Below are 12,132 nucleotides of genomic sequence, written 5' to 3' on the forward strand. Positions count from 1 at the left end.
CTACGTCCAGTTGTTTGATATCCCAGTTGTGCATTACAACAATTGAAAGAACTAGGAGAATTGTACAGGGCTTAATTACTGGCGAAAAGGTTTCACCATAGTCGATGACCTGCTGTTGGGTGAATCCCTTGGCAACTAAACAGGCCTTTCTTTTGTTAATGGTACCATCTGGATTTTGTTTCACTCTACACACCCATTTTGAGCCCACTACATTCATTTCCTTTTCATGTCTGACAAGTGAGTACGTACCATTGCGAATTAGGGCGTTAATCTGGACATCCATTGCATCCCTCCATTCCGGAATTTTCTTGCCGCCGAGAAACATGTAGGTTCCATGAAATCTGCTTCAGGTAGTACATGTTTGGATGCTGTCATGCAAAGTTTCTGAATGGGCTTGTGGATACCGGCTTTAGCTCGAGTCACCATTGGGTGTTTTACACAGTCACTTTGGACCTCATCATCCACTGTACCAGTCGAAGGCTGTAAAGTTGAGGCATCGCTTGACACTGACCCAGATGGTAATGTAGTACGGGATATAGATTCCATTGAGGCTGGTGTCGCAGTTGAGTCAGAACGTGAAACTGGTTCATGTACGGGTTCTGGAGTTTACTGAGCAGGCTTAATTTGAGGATGATCTCCCTGTATTACAGACACATGACCATTTCGAAAAGGATGTTTAAAGAAAATACTCGTGCTTGATTGCACTATACCTGGATTTTGCTCCAGAGATTGCTGTTTGAGAGATAAGAATGGGAATATGGTTTCTTCAAAACGAACATGACGAGAGATATAAATTCTTTGTGACTCCTTGTGTAAGCACATATATCATTTGTGGGAGTTACTGTATCCTATAAAGACACATGGTAGTGACCTAGGTTCAAGTTTGTCATTATTATATTGCCTCAAGCAAGGATAAGCTAGACATCCAAAAACTTTTAGGAAAGAATAATTTGGGAGCTTGTTGAACAGTAATTCGATGGGTGTTTTTGTTTCTGAGCTGGACTTTGGAAGTCTGTTTATGAGGTAACACGTTGTTACAAAAGCATCAGCCCAAAAAGGCTTAGGCATATGAGCATGAAAAAGTAACGCCAAACCAGATTCTGTGACTTGTCTGATACGACGCTCAGCTAAGCCATTTTGAGGCGAAGTGTGAGGACATGAAAAGCGATGTTGAACACCTGATTCATTTAGATAGGATGTGAACTTCTTATATTCTAGTGCATTATCAGATTGAAAGACCTTGATTTTGTAATCAATAAAACTTTCAACATGTTTTCGAAAATGTATGAATGTATTCAATGCATCAGATCTTTGAACAAGAGGAAATACCCATGTATAGTGTGAAAAAACATCCATAAATAAGATATAGTATCGGAAACCAGTTCTTGACAAAGATGGAGAGACCCAAATGTCTGAGACAACTAAGCTAAATGGCTTATTATAAACAGTCGTACTGTTAGAAAAGGATAACTTCTTGCTTTTACTCACATGGCAAGAGTGACAAAACTCAAAAGTTTTATTTATAACTGGAAGGGAAAACTGACGACAGATTTTTGACACTGTGCTCAGCATTGGATGACCCAAACTCTGATGCCACAAAGGAAGAGTAGAGGAAACCAGGGCTTGTGACTTTATTGACTTTGCTGGCAGGTTTACCCCATCAAACACATAAAGCCCATTCTTATTGAACCCTCTCAGCAACATTATTCCCGAGCGCTTGTACTTTACAACAAAAAACCCAGAGTGAAATTCAAAATACACATTATTGTCCTTACAGAACTGGGAGACTGAGAGCAAGTTAGTTCTAATCTTTGGAACATGATATATATTTTTCATTTCAAAGATTCTTGAATTTACTGTAAAAGAAGCATTACCAACAGTGGAGATATCCAGAGCATTACCATTTCCTCCATGGACTTGCTCAGTCCCGTTGTATTCATGGGTAATGGAAAGATTGCGCATATCAGATGTCAGATGGTGAGTAGCACCTGTGTTTGTCACCCACTGATTTGGGTCATGCTCACCAGGCAATGCAATGTAAGCTGCTGGAGCACGCTGGTTCTCGGTGTTTGATTTTTCATATCGAAACCAGCACTGGTCTCCAAGATGCCCTTTTTTCTTACAGATCTGACACTTCTCCACGTACTGATTATTATGCTGATACTTTATATTATTATTATTATGTAGCTGTTTCTTCAGATTCATTTGATGATGAAAAGTTTTTGCTGCATATTCAGATTCTAGTTTGTCCCACACTTCCTTTGTTGTTGTAAGATGTGCTACATTGCTTAAAACTTCAGATGTTAATGTTGAATTCAGTCATCCAACAATTAGAGAATCTTGATATGCATATGCCGTGTACTCAGGATTCACAGCATCACTGTCAGGTAAAGTCCTTTCAGGGATTGGTTTTGATCCATCCACAAAACCATTGAGATCATACCCTTTTAAGATGGGTTTCAATTGTGCTTTCCAGAGAATGTGATTTGTTTCTGTATGTTTCAACGTGACCAGGTGATGAATCTGTACCTGTCTGAGTGTTGTTGTTGTTTCTGCCATAGTAATAGGTTTTTTTTTTGAGATGGTAGTTTGCGGAAGATGGCTTGGATCAGGATGATACCAAGTTAGAAGATATTTTTTCTGAGGTGAAAGCTTCACACCAAAAGTGTGTTGAAGCAGATGTTATTTATATCCATCAAACTATATAAATCGTTACAGAATCATTCAAGAGTTTCAACAAACTGGAAAGACTTGTTATGCCGTTATTCTAGCTAAGAACTTTGCCAGAATACTCGGTCAGTCTTTATGCTGTTGCGAGTATTTTGGAGTTTGGTTAACATTGGTTTCAATAAATAACAAAGAAGAGCAATGCGATAATTGATGTTAACAACTGTGGGATTAAAGTCGTGCCCAAGTGTACTTTTAGAGTCACACATTTAACAAGTGGTTGTATGATAGCGCAGCAACACTACACGTTAGGAATTAAGAGTCCAGTTTGATTTATATTTTAGTATTTTGGTTGTTTTAGGACTCCTTAGAAGGTTTTCTCGAAAGAATTTTTTATCCCCGAAGAGTTTAGAAGCTTTAGGAATAAGTTAGAGTTTTATTAGGGTTAGTTTGCTTTGGTTTATATAAAAGAGTGTCAGGTCATGTATTTTGGTGATCTGAATTAATAGAATCTTTATTTATTACCTTGTTTTTCATCGTGTACAATAGCAAACGCTTATGATGGCCGTGATAAGAATACCTTACCTAATAATAGCAAACGCTTCTGCTTTTCATCGTCTACAATATCACTGTATTTGTGAAACTTACCTAATACTAGCGATTTTTAGATCCTAAACAATTCAACTTCTTCTACCCTCCCAACTTACATATCTCAAAAATCAGAATACCTTAAGTCCTCTCTTCCTCTTTACATTCCCTTCTTTCTTTCTTCTCCATCAGTACTGAAAATCATTTATCTTTAGTTTTCTCTGAGAATCTCGTCCCAACTGATCCAAATTAGTCAGTGAGCCATCACTGCGCGCCTAAACAAAAATTTGAAAAAGAAGTATGATTTTTTTTTTTTGGTGATTTTGGTGGAGATATGAATAAAAATGACATGTTTAGATTTTATCTTGGTGTTTATCATGGGTTTTGGGAATATTTGAGCTCCGGGCGAGAAATTAAGAATTGAAAATGTGAGTTTATCATGCGTTGTGATTTCTAGTCTAGAAATTAAGGATTGAAAATGTGAGAATCAAATGAAAGCATTAATCAGTGAATATAAACAAAATGGGTAGCAGAAGCGTTCTTTGGTGAAGTAAATTAAAGAGAAAGGGACGAATAGATTTTTGTGAATGTTGTTTGGGTCGGAATATAGGGTTGGTTAAACAGACCCATACCCGTTGTCTTCAAAACCGCAAAATATCCTAATCGACTGTGTTTTGCTCTGTTTTTCAGGCGAACAATTTCATCTGAGTTTTATCGAGATTGAGTCAACAATTAGACTAAATCATTTGTTGTAATTCAATCATTTAAATGGGTACTCTTATTTTACTATTTAAGTGAAATATGAAGGAGAGTTTGCTGTTATTTAATCATTTTGGTAGATTTGTTCAAATAAGAAGTTGAATTTGTTTTCTATTTAGAACAAAAACGAACTGAAATTAACCGATTAAAATCGGTCTAAAGTGTAGTTTCGATAACTATGAACATATAATTTGTTTGTTTGATTATGTTGGATGGAAATCCGTAATTAATTTGTTTGATTGATATGATTTTAAATTCTCTGCACAAACATTGTGACGGGTAACAGGATTATATCCGAGTAACAGGGTAACTGTTACTGATTTTAAATTCTCTGTTTCCAGGGTATTTGGACTGACTCAACCAGGGAGGATAGGTTAGATAAAAAAATTTGAAGCACAACAAAATTTTTTGAAAATGTTAAAATTTTCGAATGAGAGATAAGTTTACGCCCGATCAGTTCTAGACCGACCGAACTTAATACTTAGTTTTCTCCAGAACATGTAATAGAGAAGGTGGGCTCTGCCACCACTCGGAATTTAGCGGGGGACATTACTATTAGTGCCCGGGACAAATCGAAGTGTAACACTTGGGTGTACCTAGCATTTTTGTTCATGCCCCGTCTTTGGTTGTTAGCAGGGATCACTATTTATATACCCCTACTAATATCCCTTCAAAGATGTGACAAGTATGCTTTAGTCCACGATTTTATAATACAAAACAGAAGAGGTTTGATGACTAGAAAACATTTAAGAGACAAATAGATGATCTAACCATATATTTTGTAAATGGATCCATTTGGTTTTTTGTGATGAACTGGTTCTGTTCTTTTACTTTGGGTGGAAATCATGTTGCAACATGAAATTTGATAAAGATGTAAATACAAAATGAAACATTTGAATGGGCTGGTTTCAACACATTTATGGTACATAGTTTTGGAAAAAGGCAGATTTAAAGTTACAGTCTTGCATCACCAGCAGGATGATGCAGCAGTAGCATTTTTCAGCTTGTCCAAAGCATATAAAATTAAAATAAAAATAAGCACATTTTTTTTCCTAATTAACTCCCTTTTCTTTATTTTCCGTTCAGTTTCATAAATGTTTTTTGGTTAACTAATATCTCAGTATTTCCTAAGCTGTCATATGAATGTTCCTCTTTAATACAGTACAGTAGTCCCTTACTCTGTTAAATGTTTTTTTTTGTTTTGCCTGATCACATTTGTAGGGATTATAAAGAGGATGATGATCTGTTATTATAAATGATTAGAACCGCCATTAATAGAAGATATTTTGAAACAATAGAGTAGAAGACACATGGCCGCTTTCATTCATGTTTCTTGAAAATATAAATAAAGAATGTCCTGTAGTGAAGGCATGATGTGCCATAACTTTGTTAGAACTTTGAAGGTTGGTGCTCGAATTAATCTTTTTTAACAGGTTGGGTCAATGCCTGGACTTATTCTTCTGTCGTGGTTATTTTCAACAGGTTGGGCCAAGTTAAACAAGCATCAGAGTTCGAGGATAATGAAGCGTAAATGCTAGTAGCCAGCTGGGGGTATTGCAACCCCTGGTAAGTCCCTATTTTCCTTCTTTTTTTTCCATTTTTTATCTGTGCAATTTAATTACGGAAATATGTGGAAAGCAAAAATTAAGCTCTATTTTTTACTTTGTGCGAGGTAAACAAAAGCATCAATAATCAATTTCAATTAAGGGCAACTATAGGACGATTCAAGAATTTGAACTATCAGCGATGGAAGAATTTCCTCAAATGAAGGTAAGACATTGTTTGGTGAGTTGTTTATTTTCACATGCAATGTTACTTTAACGAGCATTTTGTTGTCGGGGTTTAGAGTTTATATATCAAGGGCAGGTGCTGGCAGATTTGTCGGGATTCAAAATAACTCTGCTCAAGATATTTTTATAAAGAATGCATTAAGCGATAATTTATTATGTCAATTATTTTATTTTACATCAACAATTAAGTGACTGCTTATAGTAAGAAATTCGCAAATTACATGGAACAAAATGAAATAAGAGACGAAGTTATAACTGCAATTCAATATTATATATGTCTGGAAAGTAGCAACCTAATTCATGGAATAATTTCTTTTTGGAGTTGTTCACTAATCTCCTTAGCTGTTGCACTGTGCTATTTTACTATGTATTTTCTACTGGTATTTGGTAGTACTTTTAGTCCTTGTAATTCATATCAGTTTCACTCATTACTGAACTTAAGTAATGATTGCTTTACAGATGTTATACCATTTTTAACTCACCATTTTTTCCCCTATTTTTCTGCTAATTAGGTAACGTCGATTTTTCCATATATGTAGCCCGTGATTGCTTTTGGAGCTGGTATTGGTTTTGGATTGGCATACGCCGAGTGTTTTCACATATTTGATGGGTGTATAACAGTGTCGGCACCTCCTCCTATAGTTTCTCAATATCCATTTCTTGAGGATGAGGTAATCATAAATTTTGCTTGTATGATATTTCCTGTGAAGCTAATAAAACTAGATTACATATCCATGTCACGGTGGATATGTGGTGTATAAGTTTTGTTTTCAGACTGCGAATGATTTACCACCTATTTAAGTTTATTTCCTCATTGGTTTGGTTCACTTTTCCTCCCTATTCCTCCCTAGATGGGCTCAATTTGGAAAGAGCTGGATAGAAAACTTAGAGATCTTCTTGAACTTGGTAGGTCAGGAGTGGTTCTTCCCGTTGTAACTGCGATCTGCGAGTCAAAAGCTTCGCACGAATGAAAAGGTTTGAAGTTTACACTACTTTTCTTTGTTCTCGTCGGCATGCTGAACACGACAAAAATTTTTAATTGTTAGCTGACCAAATATTTTTATCTGTAATTTCTGTGTTAGAACAGCTCCTTAGCAAAACTAAAGTTGATAGATAGCATTCGGCGACGTCTAAACTCTATGGGCTTTGGCCACATCATCTGGCTATTTCTGGAGGCCGTGGTCTTTGGCCATGGTTACTGGCAATGTCTGGATGCTGCCTGTCTTTGGCTACGAGATTTCTGGCGACATCCGAATGCTTTGATTCATCGTGATCAAGGGAACCATACACTGTTTTTGAAGGTAATACTACTAGATTACATATCCTTATCCGTGGATACGTGGTGTAAACATTAGCATTCCTATTGAATTATGTTTGCTAATTGGTTTGTTTCACTTTTCCTCTCTAGATGGACTCAATTTGGAAGGAGCTGTGTATATAATTTAGAGATCTTCTTGGATTTGAGAGGTCAGGAGTGGTTTGATACATCGTAACCGTGAGTCAATAGTTTCGCACGAATGAAAGGAAGGTTAGAACTTTACACTGTTTTTCTTTGTTGTCGTAGGCATGCTGAAAACGACAAAATTATTTAACTGTTAGCTGACGAAATATTTTCATCTGTAATTTCTATGATAGGAAAAAGCTCCTTAGGAATGCTAATGTTTGAAACAGCATTCGGGGGCGTCTAAATTCCGTTGGCTTTGGCCATGTCATCTGGTGATTTCTGGACGCGGTGGTCTTTGACCATGGTGTACTGGCAATATCTGGATGCTGTGGTCCTCGGCTATGGTTTTTGGAGATGCCTGAATGCCGTGATTCATCATGATCAAGGGAACTGTACCCGGATTTTGAATGTAATACTACTAGATTATATGACAATTTTGGGTTTTGGCGATGTCCAAATGCTTACGCTTTTTAAAAATTCGTTTTTGCTCTATAGACCTTCAATTCCAGTCAGAAATATATAAATAATGGCTCAATAAAACCCTTACAGATCATAGAACAATATCACGTGTAAAAAATCATAAAATATTTCAGTACGATTTTACGATAACAAAGCGTGTATAGCCGCCTACGCTTTTCTTTAAGAATTCGTTTTTTGCTCTTTAGACCTTCAAGTCCAGTCAGAACCAGACAAATAATGACTCATTTGGAACCTTACAGATCATAGAACAATATCACGTGTAAAAAACCATAAAATATTTCAGGCCGATTTTGCGATAACCAAGCATGTACAACTGCCTACGCTTTTCTTTAAAATTTCGGTTCTTTCTCTTTAGACCTTCAATTCCAGTCAGAAATAGACAAATAATGGGTCATTAGAAAGCTTACATATCATAGGACGATATCACGTGTAAAAAAAATAAATATTTCAGGCCTATTTTACGATAACAAAGTGTGTACGCCTACGCTTTTCTTTAAAAATTCGTTTTTACTCTTTAGACCTTCAAGTCTAGTCAGAACTAGACAAATAATGATTCATTTGGAACCTTACAGATCATAGAACAATATCACGTGTAAAAAACCATAAAATATTTCAGGCCGATTTTTGCGATAACCAAGCATGTACAACTGCCTACGCTTTTCTTTAAAATTTCGGTTCTTGCTCTTTAGACCTTCAATTCCAGTCAGAAATAGACAAATAATGGGTCATTAAAAAGCTTACATATCATAGGACGATATCACGTGTAAAAAAAAATAAATATATCAAGCCTATTTTACGATAACAAAGTGTGTACGCCTATGCTTTTCTTTAAAAATTCGTTTTTACTCTTTAGACCTTCAAGTCTAGTCAGAACTAGACAAATAATGATTCATTTGGAACCTTACAGATCATAGAACAATATCACGTGTAAAAAACCATAAAATATTTCAGGCCGATTTTGCGATAACAAAGCATGTACAACTGCCTACACTTTTCTTTAAAATTTCGGTTCTTGCTCATTAGACCTTCAATTCCAGTCAGAAATAGACAAATAATGGCTCATTTGAAACCTTACAGATCATAGAACAATATCACGTGTAAAAACAAATAAAATATTTCAGGCCTATTTTACGATAACAAAGCGTGTACGCATACGCTTTTCTTTAAAAGTTCGTTTTTGCTCATTAGACCTTCAAATCCAGTAAGAACTAGACAAATAATGGATCATTTGAAACCTTAAACATCATAGAACAATATCACGAGTAAAAAACCATAAAATATTTCAGGACGATTTTACGATAACAAAGCGTGTACAGCTGCCTACGCTTTTCTTTAAGAATTCGTTTTTGCTCTTTAGACCTTCTAATCCAGTCAGAACTAGACAAATAATGGCTCATTTGAAACCTTACAGATCTTAGAACAGACAGAACTAGACAAATATGGCTCATTAGAAAGCTTACATATCATAGAACAAAATCAAGTGTAAAAAGGAACAAAATATTTCAGGTCATTTTTGGAAAGCAAAGCGTGTACAGTACCTATGATTTTCGTTAAAAATTCGGTTTTGCTCTTTGGACCTTCAATTCCTGTCAGAATTAGACAAATGATGGCCCATTAGAAATCTTACATATCATAGAACAATATCAAGTGTAAAAAGGAACAAAATATTTAGGTCATTTTTGCGAAAGCAAAGCGTGTACAGCTACCTCTGATTTTCGTTAAAAATTCGGTTTTTCTCTTTGGACCTACAATTCCAGTCAAAACTAGACAAATATGGCTCATTAGAAAGCTTACATATCATAGAACAATATCAAGTTTAAAAAGGAACAAAATATCTCAGTTCATTTTGACGAAAGCAAAGCGTGTACAGCTGCCTATGCTTTTCGTTAAAAATTCGGTTTTGCTCTTTGGACCTTCAATTCTAGTCAGAACTAGACAAATGATGGCTCATTAGAAAGCTTACATATCATAGAACAATATCAAGTGTAAAAAGGAACAAAATATTTCAGGTCATTTTTGCGAAAGCAAAGCGTGTACAGCTACCTTTAATTTTCGTTAAAAATTCGGTTTTTCTCTTTGGACCTTCAATTCCAGTCAGATTTAGAAAAATATGGCTCATTAGAAAGCTTACATATCATAGAAAAAAAATCAAGTGTAAAAAGGAACAAAATATTTCAGGTCATTTTTGCGAAAGCAAAGCGTGTACAGCTACCTATGATTTTCGTTAAAAATTCGGTTTTGCTCTTTGGACCTTCAATTCCAGTCAGAACTAGACAAATGATGGCCCATTATAAAGCTTACATATCATATAACAATATCAAGTGTAATAAGGAACAAAATATTTCAGGTCATTTTTGCGAAAGCAAAGCGTGTACAGCTACCTCTGATTTTCGTTAAAAATTCGGTTTTTCTCTTTGGACCTTCAATTCCAGTCAGAACTAGACAAATGATGGCTCATTAGCAAGCTTACATATCATAGAACAATATCAAGTGTAAAAAGGAATAGAATATGTCAGGTCATTTTGACAAAAGCAAAGCGTGTACAGCTGCCTATGCTTTTCGTTAAAAATTCGGTTTTGCTCTTTGGACCTTCAATTCTAGTCAGAACTAGACAAATGATGGCTCATTACAAAGCTTACATATCATAGAAAAATATCAAGTTTAAAAAGGTACAAAATATTTAAGTTCATTTTTAGGTAAGCCAAGCGTGTACAACTGCCTATGTTTTTCGTTGAAAATTCGGTTTTTGCTCTTTGTACCTTCAATTCCAGTCAGAACTAGACAAATGATGGCTCATTAGAAATCTTCCATATCATAGAACAATATCAAGTTTAAAAAGGAACAAAATATCTCAGTTCATTTTGACGAAAGCAAAGCGTGTAGCTGCCTATGCTTTTCGTTAAAAATTCGGTTTTGCTCTTTGGACCTTCAATTCTAGTCAGAAATAGACAAATGATGGCTCATTAGAAATCTTACATATCATAGAACAATATCAAGTGTAAAAAGGAACAAAATATTTCAGGTCATTTTTGCGAAAGCAAAGCGTGTACAGCTACCTCTGATTTTCGTTAAAAATTCGATTTTTCTCTTTGGACCTTCAATTCCAGTCAGATTTAGACAAATATGTCTCATTCGAAATCTTACATATCATAGAACAAAATCAAGTGTAAAAAGGAACAAAATATTTCAGTTCATTTTTGCGAAAGCAAAGTTCGTTAAAAATTCGGTTTTGCTCTTTGGACCTTCAATTCCAGTCAGAACTAGACAAATGATGGCCCATTAGAAAGCTTACATATCATGGAACAATATCAAGTGTAAAAAGGAACAAAATATTTCAGGTCATTTTTGCGAAAGCAAAGCGTGTACAGCTACCTCTGATTTTCGTTAAAAATTCGGTTTTTCTTTTTGGACCTTCAATTCCAGTCAGAACTAGACAAATGATGGCTCATTAGAAATCTTACATATCATAGAACAATATCAAGTTTAAAAAGGAACAAAATATTTAAGTTCATTTTTAGGTAAGCAAAGCATGTACAACTGCCTATGCTTTTCGTTGAAAATTCGGTTTTTGCTCTTTGGACCTTCAATTCCAGTCAAAACTAGAAAAATGATGGCTTATTAGAAAGCTTACATATCATAGAACAATATCATGTTTAAAAAGGAACAAAATATCTCAGTTCATTTGGACGAAAGCAAAGCGTGTACAGCTGCCTATGCTTTTCGTTAAAAATTCGGTTTTGCTCTTTGGACCTTCAATTCTAGTCAGAACTAGACAAATGATGGCTCATTAGAAAGCTTACATATCATATAACAATATCAAGTGTAAAAAGGAACAAAATATTTCAGGTCATTTTTGCGAAAGCAAAGCGTATACAGCTACCTCTGATTTTCGTTAAAAATTCGGTTTTTCTCTTTGGACCTTCAATTCCAGTCAGATTTAGACAAATATGGCTCATTAGAAAGCTTACATATCATAGAACAAAATCAAGTTTAAAAAGGAACAAAATATCTCAGTTCATTTTGACGAAAGCAAAGCGTGTACAGCTGCCTATGCTTTTCGATAAAAATTCGGTATTGCTCTTTGGACCTTCAATTCTAGTCAGAACTAGACAAATGATGGCTCATTAGAAAGATTACATATCATAGAAAAATATCAAGTTTAAAAAGGTACAAAATATTTAAGTACATTTTTAGGTAAGCAAAGCATGTACAACTGCCTATGCTTTTCGTTGAAAATTCGGTTTTTGCTTTTTGTACCTTCAATTCCAGTCAGAACTAGACAAATGATGGCTCATTAGAAAGCTTACATATCATAGAACAATATCAAGTTTAAAAAGGAACAAAATATTTCAGTTCATTTTTAGGTAAGCAAAGCGTGTACAGCTAGATGCCTATGCTTTTCGT

General features: G+C 35.2%; 1 long non-coding RNA gene across 2 annotated transcripts; it reads left to right on the forward strand.

Moving 5' to 3' along the window:
* The first annotated feature begins 5,500 nt into the window (after positions 1–5,500).
* On the forward strand, positions 5,501–7,378 carry LOC113293512. 2 transcript variants are annotated; one of them, XR_003332343.1, is made up of 5 exons: positions 5,501–5,784; positions 6,426–6,475; positions 6,656–6,779; positions 6,892–7,105; positions 7,213–7,378. It is a non-coding gene; the product is annotated as an uncharacterized LOC113293512 (long non-coding RNA). The 2 variants fall into 2 exon arrangements; XR_003332342.1 differs by lacking the exon at positions 5,501–5,784 and having other exon boundaries at positions 6,319–6,475.
* Positions 7,379–12,132: the final 4,754 nt, after the last annotated feature.

This window comes from Papaver somniferum, chromosome 7 (assembly GCF_003573695.1).
Source record: "Papaver somniferum cultivar HN1 chromosome 7, ASM357369v1, whole genome shotgun sequence".
Lineage (NCBI taxonomy): Eukaryota > Viridiplantae > Streptophyta > Magnoliopsida > Ranunculales > Papaveraceae > Papaver > Papaver somniferum.